The sequence below is a fragment of the Oryzias latipes genome, chromosome 19 (assembly GCF_002234675.1).
Source record: "Oryzias latipes chromosome 19, ASM223467v1".
Lineage (NCBI taxonomy): Eukaryota > Metazoa > Chordata > Actinopteri > Beloniformes > Adrianichthyidae > Oryzias > Oryzias latipes.
The window spans coordinates 20589091-20598212 of record NC_019877.2 but is presented as its reverse complement, the minus strand read 5'-3'; the positions used below and the strand labels follow the sequence as shown (position 1 = coordinate 20598212).

General features: G+C 40.6%; 1 long non-coding RNA gene across 2 annotated transcripts in view; it reads left to right on the top strand.

Moving 5' to 3' along the window:
• Nucleotides 1-4914: 4914 nt before the first annotated feature.
• The window catches only part of LOC110017204, a 29686-nt gene continuing 25478 nt past the window's right edge, over nucleotides 4915-9122 (top strand). The window contains exons 1-4 of one of the 2 annotated variants that reach the window (XR_002292522.2): nucleotides 4917-5240; nucleotides 5406-5495; nucleotides 6368-6439; nucleotides 7596-7984. This is a non-coding gene — a long non-coding RNA (uncharacterized LOC110017204). Of the gene's footprint in view, nucleotides 5241-5405; nucleotides 5496-6367; nucleotides 6440-7595; nucleotides 7985-9122 lie in introns of those variants that run through there. The other variant, XR_002872179.1, reaches the window with a different exon arrangement.

Below are 9122 nucleotides of genomic sequence, written 5' to 3'. Positions count from 1 at the left end.
TGCACTTAGACTTCTATTCATTAAAAAACTATTAACAGAACCAGTGGCTAGGGTAACTGATGTAACAAGAACAAAGTTGACTTACTGCCGGCAATACAAACCAAGCTCCTGCTCTGGTGTTACAGACTGGACAACCCTTAGTGGGGGATCCAAGACCCCACATTCCCAGAGCATATTCTAAAGAACATCGCAAGGGACAAAACTTAGTGCCTTTTTCAAATTTAAAAAACACGTGGATTGGATGGGCGATCTGACATGAACCCTCTTGCCGTCTCTGTAAAGGTGTAGAGCTGATCAGCTGTTTCACAACCAGTACAAAAACTGCATTGTTCCTCCTGAACCAGAGGTTTGACTTTTGGCAAAATTCTCCTCACCAGTACTCCAGAATACACATTTAAGGGGTGGCTGAGCTGTCTGATCCCCATGTAATTAAGGCACACTCTTCAGTACCCTTCTTGAAAAGGGGGACCACTGTCATTGTCCTCGCAGACCTCTCCTAGTAAAACAATGGATTGGAGCACTTTTATAACCCCTCCAAGAGAGCCCAAGAAGTCCTGGTACTCTGTACTACTTTACAGCCAAGACCACAATAAGATATCTACCCTTAAACTGAAGACACAGGAACGTGACCCTCTGGTTTATCAGGGTAAATCACAAGAAACTTTGACCAAGCTGGGGAGCTATGGCGAAAACCCTCACCAGCTCTCATCACCAGCAACTCTGGAGGGGAAGAGAGTCAAACCCCTTTCGCAGAGATGGGTTTTCAGAGCCCTAATTTGGAGGCAAGTCCAACTACTTCTATCGAGTATAACTGCATATTTGCATGAAAATGCAGACAATTGTCTTGAGGTGTCAGGAAGTTCCATCCATTCAGTCATCCACCCATTTTTTTAACCCGCTTTATCCCTTTTGGGTTCACAGGGCTGCCAATTGGGCGAAGGAAGGGTACACCCTAGACAGGTTGTCAGCACTGTCAGGTGTCACATTGACACCTTGTGACAATTTGGAGTAATCAGTTAGCCTGCAAAGCATGGTCTTTGACTGTGGGAGGGAACTGGAGTGCCTGGAGAAAACTCATGCATGCACAGGAAGAAAGAGTGTCAGGAAGTTCATATGCCTAATTTTGGCCTTAACACAGATTTTTCTCTGAAAGGTGCGGAAATGTCAGTAAATGTTTAGGAATGATCAAGTCAGTTCAAGGTCCTAATCAATTCACTGACATTTCACATAATCTTTATGGCCAATCTGGGCATAATTATGTATTTTTACCATTTCTTTAAACTAAAGTCTTCATAATGAACATGTTTCTGGTAAGATGTCAACATTTTTGGCACTTCTGGCATTAAGATATTGTCTATGGAAGGGTGACAAGGTCTGTAAGAGACCTTACTGTGTGTCAGTGACATTTTGACACTATTTCATCGAGTCCAGTTGCATAATTATCCTAAAGTGCTGTGTAAGTTTTTTTTTTTTTCATGAAGTTGAGTCCTTCCTGTGCCAGCATACAGTTACAATGCCAACCACAAAACATTTAAGGTCAGAACAGTTTATTTATAGATGTGCCAAAAATAGCAACAGAAAAGTCTTCACTCTTGTTGTTTACATCGGTCCAGATGCTCAATAACAAAACTCTTTCCTAATGTTTTAGTTTGTGTGTGCGGTGGGGGGTGGGTATTTTTTGAATAGAAGGACACAATAAATCTGGAAGTCTCAAGATAGAGTGGGGTACATAGGAATATTTAATTATTTACACATTTTGTCAGAACTACAACATAGAAGGGTTCTTTATAGTCTGTAATGTCAAATCTAAAGTAAACTCTACTTGTTTAATTATGTCATTAGTCCTATGACCCCCTGACCTTAACAACAGCAATTCCTGACTTTGTGTGGAGTTATATCAATGTATTGTCCGTTTAAACAAGCTGGAATTCTCGGGCTGTTCCTGGGACACGCTGTGGCATGTAAGACCTTTCTGTCAGGATGGACTAATTGCAGTTAACAACTGTCAATTACCTCCGGCATCGAGCAGAATGGGCACTATTAGCTAAGCTGTAGAACAAGTCAAAACTGTAAGCATTAAAACAGCCACGACTCTGCTGGTCTTAAAGCCTCTAAATCGCAAAAAAATAACCAAAGGAGCCAAAAATTATACAAATTGACTTTTTTTTCAGCAAATCTGTCTACAGTCAAACGACAACAGGATCACAACAAAGTAAGAGGATCCTGTGTTTATACATTTTTATATAGATGCTTAGATGAATTATTATAGAAAGAGGATAACTGACTGGATGATTCATGATGATTCATGTGGAGGATTTATTTTGAAGAGTAACAAATACAGAAACAGTCTTTTACAAGGCCTTCAAACCTGACACACAACAAGACAGATGGATCTGTTTGGATCATATGAATATAAATCAATTCACTGATTAAGTTGATTGATTGTTACACGCCTATGCGTTACTGTTCTCCAGAGGTAGACTGTACATAAAGGTAATATACCTCAGAGACAGCAAATGTTGTATAGGGACTTGTTGTCATGGGTTTGTTTGGAGGAGATTCTACTGTTACCTCACACTGATGCATCACTGAGCCATGTAGGTTTGGTTGTTATGGTAAACAACAGAGCAGTCTGTCAAGAATAACTTATTTTTATTTGGTATCCAAAAATCTTTTTCTAATTGTCATTTTCCAGACTGTTGAGGAGACACTGTCCTCTAGCCAGGGCTGAACTGCAAACTGAACTGTGGACACCGTCAAGATTTTGCTTCAAGTCGAAAAACTTAATTTGACGCTGAAAAAGGTTTTCTGAAACGTGAGACAAAGGAAAATGGCACCAAATTGGCACCAAGTGGTGTTTTGATGAACTGAACTATCTGATTCTGAGTTGCTTACAATTTGGGAATGGAATGTAAAGGCTTGGGGTGTGACCAAACTGTAAAGAGTCACACCTCAGACATTCACAAAGTGTCTAAATAATTAGAAGAAGTAAAACCTTTGTTCTTCATGGAATTTACAGTTAGCCCTAAAGTTTGGGATTAAGGTGCCCTATCTATCACGGTTTTAGGTGCTTTGCTTTTATGTTCTAATTGTTTTTTGTTCTGTGATGTTTTGAAATAACTTCCTGTTTTATTTTGTAGGGTTTCCTGTTTTGTTGTTATAGTGAGTTTTACTTTGGGTCCCCATCTGTCCTGAGTGTTTCCACCTGTGTCTCGTTTGTTTTGCATGTATTTAAGGCCGCATTTACACTGCATGGTTCAAGTGAACCAATTCTGATTTTTTTCTCTCATGTGGCACAGATCGGATATGACCGGTGAACGTGTAAGCAGGACAAAAGCGCATGGATTCCAATTTTCTCAGATCAGATCGGATCCTTGCATTTGCGTGTGCCATGTAAGCAGACAAATCGGATATTCCCCAGTAAATGAGAGTCGTACGTCAGTGACGTCAACTCAGGATACCGCCAACTGATATCACATGACTTATTAAAGTGCTTTTTGTGCGCTGATTTTGCTGTTCGAGGACAGCTGGAGTCGCATCAGCGTGTTACCTTTCAGCCTCAGGCGTCGTTATTTCCGGTCCGGTCCCGGTCGGGACGCAAACGGTAACTAATCAAGCGGGACACCGTTGCTACGGAACAGGCTAGAACCCGTTTATTTCTTTGCTTGGATCAAACTGTTTGTGCAGCACAACATCTGCAAACATTTCCTCGATCAAAACTCAGTGAGAGCACATAAGCCAGCCAAGCAGCCCTTCTTTTTTCTCTCCCGCGCATCCCATCTCATGCGGCTGGCTCATCCTGGAGCTCCTTCCGTCGCTGCGTTGCCTCCATGACAACCGCAATCACACAAAAGTCCGAAGGAGGTCCGCAGAAGGCGGAAATGCTGCTACGTTACGTAGTCCTTAGAAAGTCTACGTTTGATAGTTTCAGCATTGTATAGTGTAAATGCAAAAATCGGATACGGGTCACTTTTAAAAGATGATGTAAGCGGGTCGACAAAAAAATCGGATATAGTCAGAAAATTGGATTTGGGCATCAAGACCTGCAGTGTAAATACAGCCTAAGTCTTGTCTTTCCCTTCCTCCTGTGCTGCTCCATAACTTTCTGCTTCCCTGTTGTAAGTCTTCTCTAGTTCCAAGTTTGTAGTTTTGATGTTTCCCCTTTTTGAGTTTTCTAGTCTTTCGAGTTTGCCTGCCAGTTCTGCCTTTTTTTTGTTTTTTAGTTTGTTTGTTATTTTGTTCCTGGAACTCCTGCCTCCTCCTCTCTGCGCCTGGGTGCTTCTCTCATTACCGTCCGTAACATTCTGACAGTGTTTTTTTTTTTAACCTTATCCAGCCCGTAACTTTTGTCCCTGTTCCTTTTTCAGCATTTTTCTCAGGACTACATTGGTGTGTCCACATTCACTCCTTACTTCCCAGTTAGCGCACTTTATAGAGCGATTATCATTTTGCAGGAATTTCAGAATCTACAAAATCCAGTGTCCTGGAAGTCTATCAGAAAAAAAACAGTGAGCATTGATAGAAATTTGCAAATGTAAGCTACAATGCATTGTATTTAAACGCTACGTAATTTGAAAAAAAATGTACATTTGCCTTTTATGAATCATCCAAGTTTTCAACATCAGAACAGAAGAAGTCTTCATAAAATACTCATATTTCCTGAGTTATTACTTTGGCTAACAGGTGATGTCATATTTGGCTAACGTAGTAGTTGCAAAACACTTTGATTATCCATGAGAACTAGTTCCTGCAATAAACACCAGACTTCTGCACTGCAGAGCCTATTTTGACAAAGACACCTAAAGCGAGCATAACTCTTGTTTCTCTATCGCCGTCATCCTTCTCCCAGCTTTCACCCCTTCCTCCCCACCTCCGTACTTCTCTGGCACATTGTTGAGCCTCTCCAAAGAGCAGATAAAGGCAATGCCAAGGAAACGCATCAACAAGAATGACCAAAAGAAAGGCAGTCTGAGCACATGGTGTGAACCTCCCTCCACTGTACTTGGAGCTAAACTGTGTATTTGTAAAGCTCCACACTTTGTGCTTTGAAAGAAAAAAATCCCTTCTTGAGATGGGAGAAGGATGGAAGAAAGAGGGGGAGGGAGAGAGTTTGTCTAAAGACTTGGAAGAGAAGAGGAAGCACTCAGGAACTGGAAGCGGGAGATAGGAGAAGTGACTGCATGGAGGCGATAAAACAGGATTTATTGGAGAGTATATAAACATGAAGCCAAACTGGATAGGTAAGACAATTTTATTTTTTCATTTTCTTTCATTTCTTAGGAAAAAATGTTTTAATAAAGAAACAGAAATGTTTGATATTATCTGTTTGAAGCTGTGGAATGCAGCCAGCTTGAGATGTCAAACATGTTTGTTTGATTTTGGACGTACATTGGATTTTTTTTAAGATCTGATCACTTCAACTGGAGGAAAAATCAAATCGATATTGAACAAAGGAACTACAAAAAAAGAGTCAGGTTTCCGAAACATCAAATCCTGTGAGTATATGCACCTTTGCATCAGTGTCTAATGATACTCTGCTGACGACAAATGACCACTTGAATGAAACGGTCAAATATTTTATATTTTCACAACTGAATGTGGACATACCTACTCCAGATCAAAAGACACTATAGCTCTCTTCACAAAGTAGGTACGATGAACTCTTTTGTTCTCATTTGACTCGCATGAAGGCAGTTCACATCTGCCTCTTAATGGTGGATGATCCACTCACAGCTCTCATGAGCGTTCAGTCTGAAAACTTAAAGCATCTGATTCAGTAAAGTACAGTAAAGCATGGTCTTGGGCATTTTCGCAGCAAATTAAGGTAAAAAACAAATACACATCACAGGCTAAACAAAGCAGCACCTGTTGTATTCAACCCCCTCTGGTTGCCTTGACTTTCCCTTTGTTTCCCCATGTTCTAGCTTTTTATCAATGTAGTATTGGCTGATACGTGGTACTTGGAGAGTCCTGTAATGAAGACTCCCTTTGCTACATTGTTATTGCTTGTACAAAGCTGTTTTTTATCTTGTTCATGCCAAGTTTTCAAGTCAAGCTAAATTCGTCTTTGCCTCAGCTTGAAGCTTCATTCACACCCATGCATTTGAGCGGTGGCTTCAAAACCGATTCGTTTTCTTTGAATGTCCCGTTGATGTCCGTGCTGTTGCGTCTTCCTCTCAGAGTTCACGGTCACCTCCACTCCTGACACGTAGGCTTCCACAACCAAACCAAATCCAAACATGAGAAAGTAATCCTCTCATCCATGAGTCGATTGTCCAGCCGAGTCCAAACAGAAATACTGTAAATCTCAAACAAAATCGAATGCATCGGGTGTTAGATGCGCTTCTTTTTTCTTCTCTTTCTCTAGGTCTCTTGTAGACTCCCTGACGTTTTTCCCATCTCAACAGGATGCCCCCCCCCTTTATCAAATCAGTCACAGGTACATTCAGTCACATGACCTACTGCTGACGTGTCAATACAAAAAAATAACCACACATATTTTATGAATGACATGTTTCTTCTGAGGAAATAGGGCTTTACAATATTATGGGAAACACATGATTTGACACAGAATTCATCATAATGTCAGTTTTTTGATTAAATACTTTTGTGGCTACACCCTTCTAAATTCAGTAAAATCATGGTCCATTTTGGTAAACATCTACTCACCTTAACACACCTGCCTGTACACACTTTTCCTTTGACCTGCTTGTTAGTCTGAAAAGCAGTTTGACATGTTGAATCCTTTTTTTTTAAAATATCAATTTTCCTGATGTTTTGGGGAGTTTATGTTTGTACAAGAACTGTAATCAATGAAAAACAGATTTGAGTTCCATGAAAGAGCAAAGTAAATGCTCATGTCTGAGCACGTCCCTAATTGAAAACGGGTCCATTCAGGTTAAGGACTTTCTAAGTTACCTTCATTTATCTGCATGTGTGAATGATGTCCAGCCCTTCTGTCTTTCAGTGCACGCTTCTTCGCCTCCCTCCCAGGCCTGTCTGCATGCAACGTCTGCATGAATTTAATTTTCTACACTTTTCTAAGTGAAAGGGCCATGCCATTATACAGCACAATATCTGCAGCCGCCGTGTCTGTTGTCCTCTTATCTGGAGAGCAAGGCTGACTTTTGCATTTTAAGTGGAAAGCCTGGTTGAATTCTAATGGGAAGTATTGACAGATATGAACCGCAGACCGCAGGCTGCAGGGCACCGCTTCCTTTAGTGTACAGCTGGTAGGAATGTAAAAGAAATGGCTGCGGATTGTTTTCTTTCCCAGACTCAGGATACAGGGGAAAGCCGTCATTTAATTACATTTGCATCAGAATCCTGATCAATAGGCTTAAAAGGGTTTTGCCCCCCCAAGCAGCACACCTCCCACCCACTTTCTCTGTTCACCGTGAGCCACCCCACACTCACAGAACAGGAAGGGCCTTAAACATGTTCAGCATCTTCCTTTTTTTGACATCATTATGTTTCCCTATTTGTCCATATAGGATCACACTCTGGTTTTCATCCATGTAACTTTTGCTGATCTCCAGAGTATCCTGCTCCAAATAATGTCCTGTCTCCCTCCCCTAAGCCTCTTTTCCCTTCAGATCTCACCTCTCCTCCAGCCCCGTCCCCTCTCTGTGGAGGGCTGGGTCAGTGGCAGTTTCCACTTTCCTGGCTGGTAATTATACTTCAGAAGAGCTGCTTGTGTTCAGAGGGGCCTCAGAGACAGAGATGCAGAAACTTTGAAGAAGCTCATTGGAGGGCAGTCGAGAGAGGGGGCTGAGCAGAAATCAATGAGAGAGATAGGAGCGGAATCTCCCACACTGCCCAGGCGGGCAGAAGGAGACGGACTAAACCAACTGTCCTCTCTGCTCCAGTCGATTAAGAACGGAGACCGGTGGAAGGCAATATCTTCAAAACCTTACCCCTGCTTTACCAACCTTTATAGGAAAATTACCAGGTGTAATAGTCTTCATAAACAATAATTCTTACGTTTCGATTAATATGTATATATATAAATATATATATATATATATATATATATATATATATATATATATATATATATAAAAGTTTTTTTTGGATACTGCACCCAGTTAAAAAAAAAACGGTATTTTGTGATTTCATTCATAAAATTAATGAAAGACGCAATCACTTTATTTTCTGAAAAGCTTCATTTGCATCCAAAAATACATGACGAAGCAAACAAATAAACAGAAATTTACACTATTTTTTTAGAAGATTCTTAAATAATACCTGCATCTTTCTCTCTTCTTGAAAACTGACTTTAAACTAGCTTTGGTGTTTTCAAATACCCAATAATATGCCATGGGTTGACAGGTTTAACCCTTTAACACAGGAGATGTCACTGGCTCTTTGACACACCTTAACTCCTCAACTGTTAATGGGGTCAACGTGAATCAGTGGATTTGGATGCAAAGAAGACTGTCTTTTCTCTTTTTACAGCTGCAAAAAAATGTAAATCCTGGAGCTGAAGCTCTATTGTTAAAGAGTTAACCAACCACTGGATACACTCAAGGTTCAGTCTGGGAGTGCAGCTGATCATGTAACTTGGTTTTTGGAGAATATGGGGCGACTCTCAGACGACAAAAGACAAATATTCACACCTCAGAGCTGGTGCATGACTGCATCACTGTTTTAAGCCTCAGAAGAGTTTAATTCATAGTAAATATAAACAATGTGTGCCGTCTGTAATCACATATTTACATTTTAAAACTAAAATGTTAGTTTTCTATTCATAGAAACCTTAATGTTTGACAAATAAATGCATTTTTAATGGTCTTTGTAGGTTCCAAATGGTCTTTTATGGTGGCGTATAGCAACTATTTCACTTGTAGCATGCACTCTTGTAGCTTTAAAAACAAAAACCTCTTGTTTTTCTTGGTTGTGTACCAACATGATTGGTTGGCAACATGCAAAAGAAACACAACAGAAGTACACTAATCAGTCCAGTTCCAAGGTCAATTTGTACTTCCCAGCTTTACATGTGCAGCAGCAGTTGTGCTCTTTGGCAATGACCCATGGCTGATGCATTGTCCCTTGTCCGTAAGGTAAGTAATGGTTGAACAGGGGAAAGTGGACGGCACTTTCTGGGATTTTCAGTGGTCTAG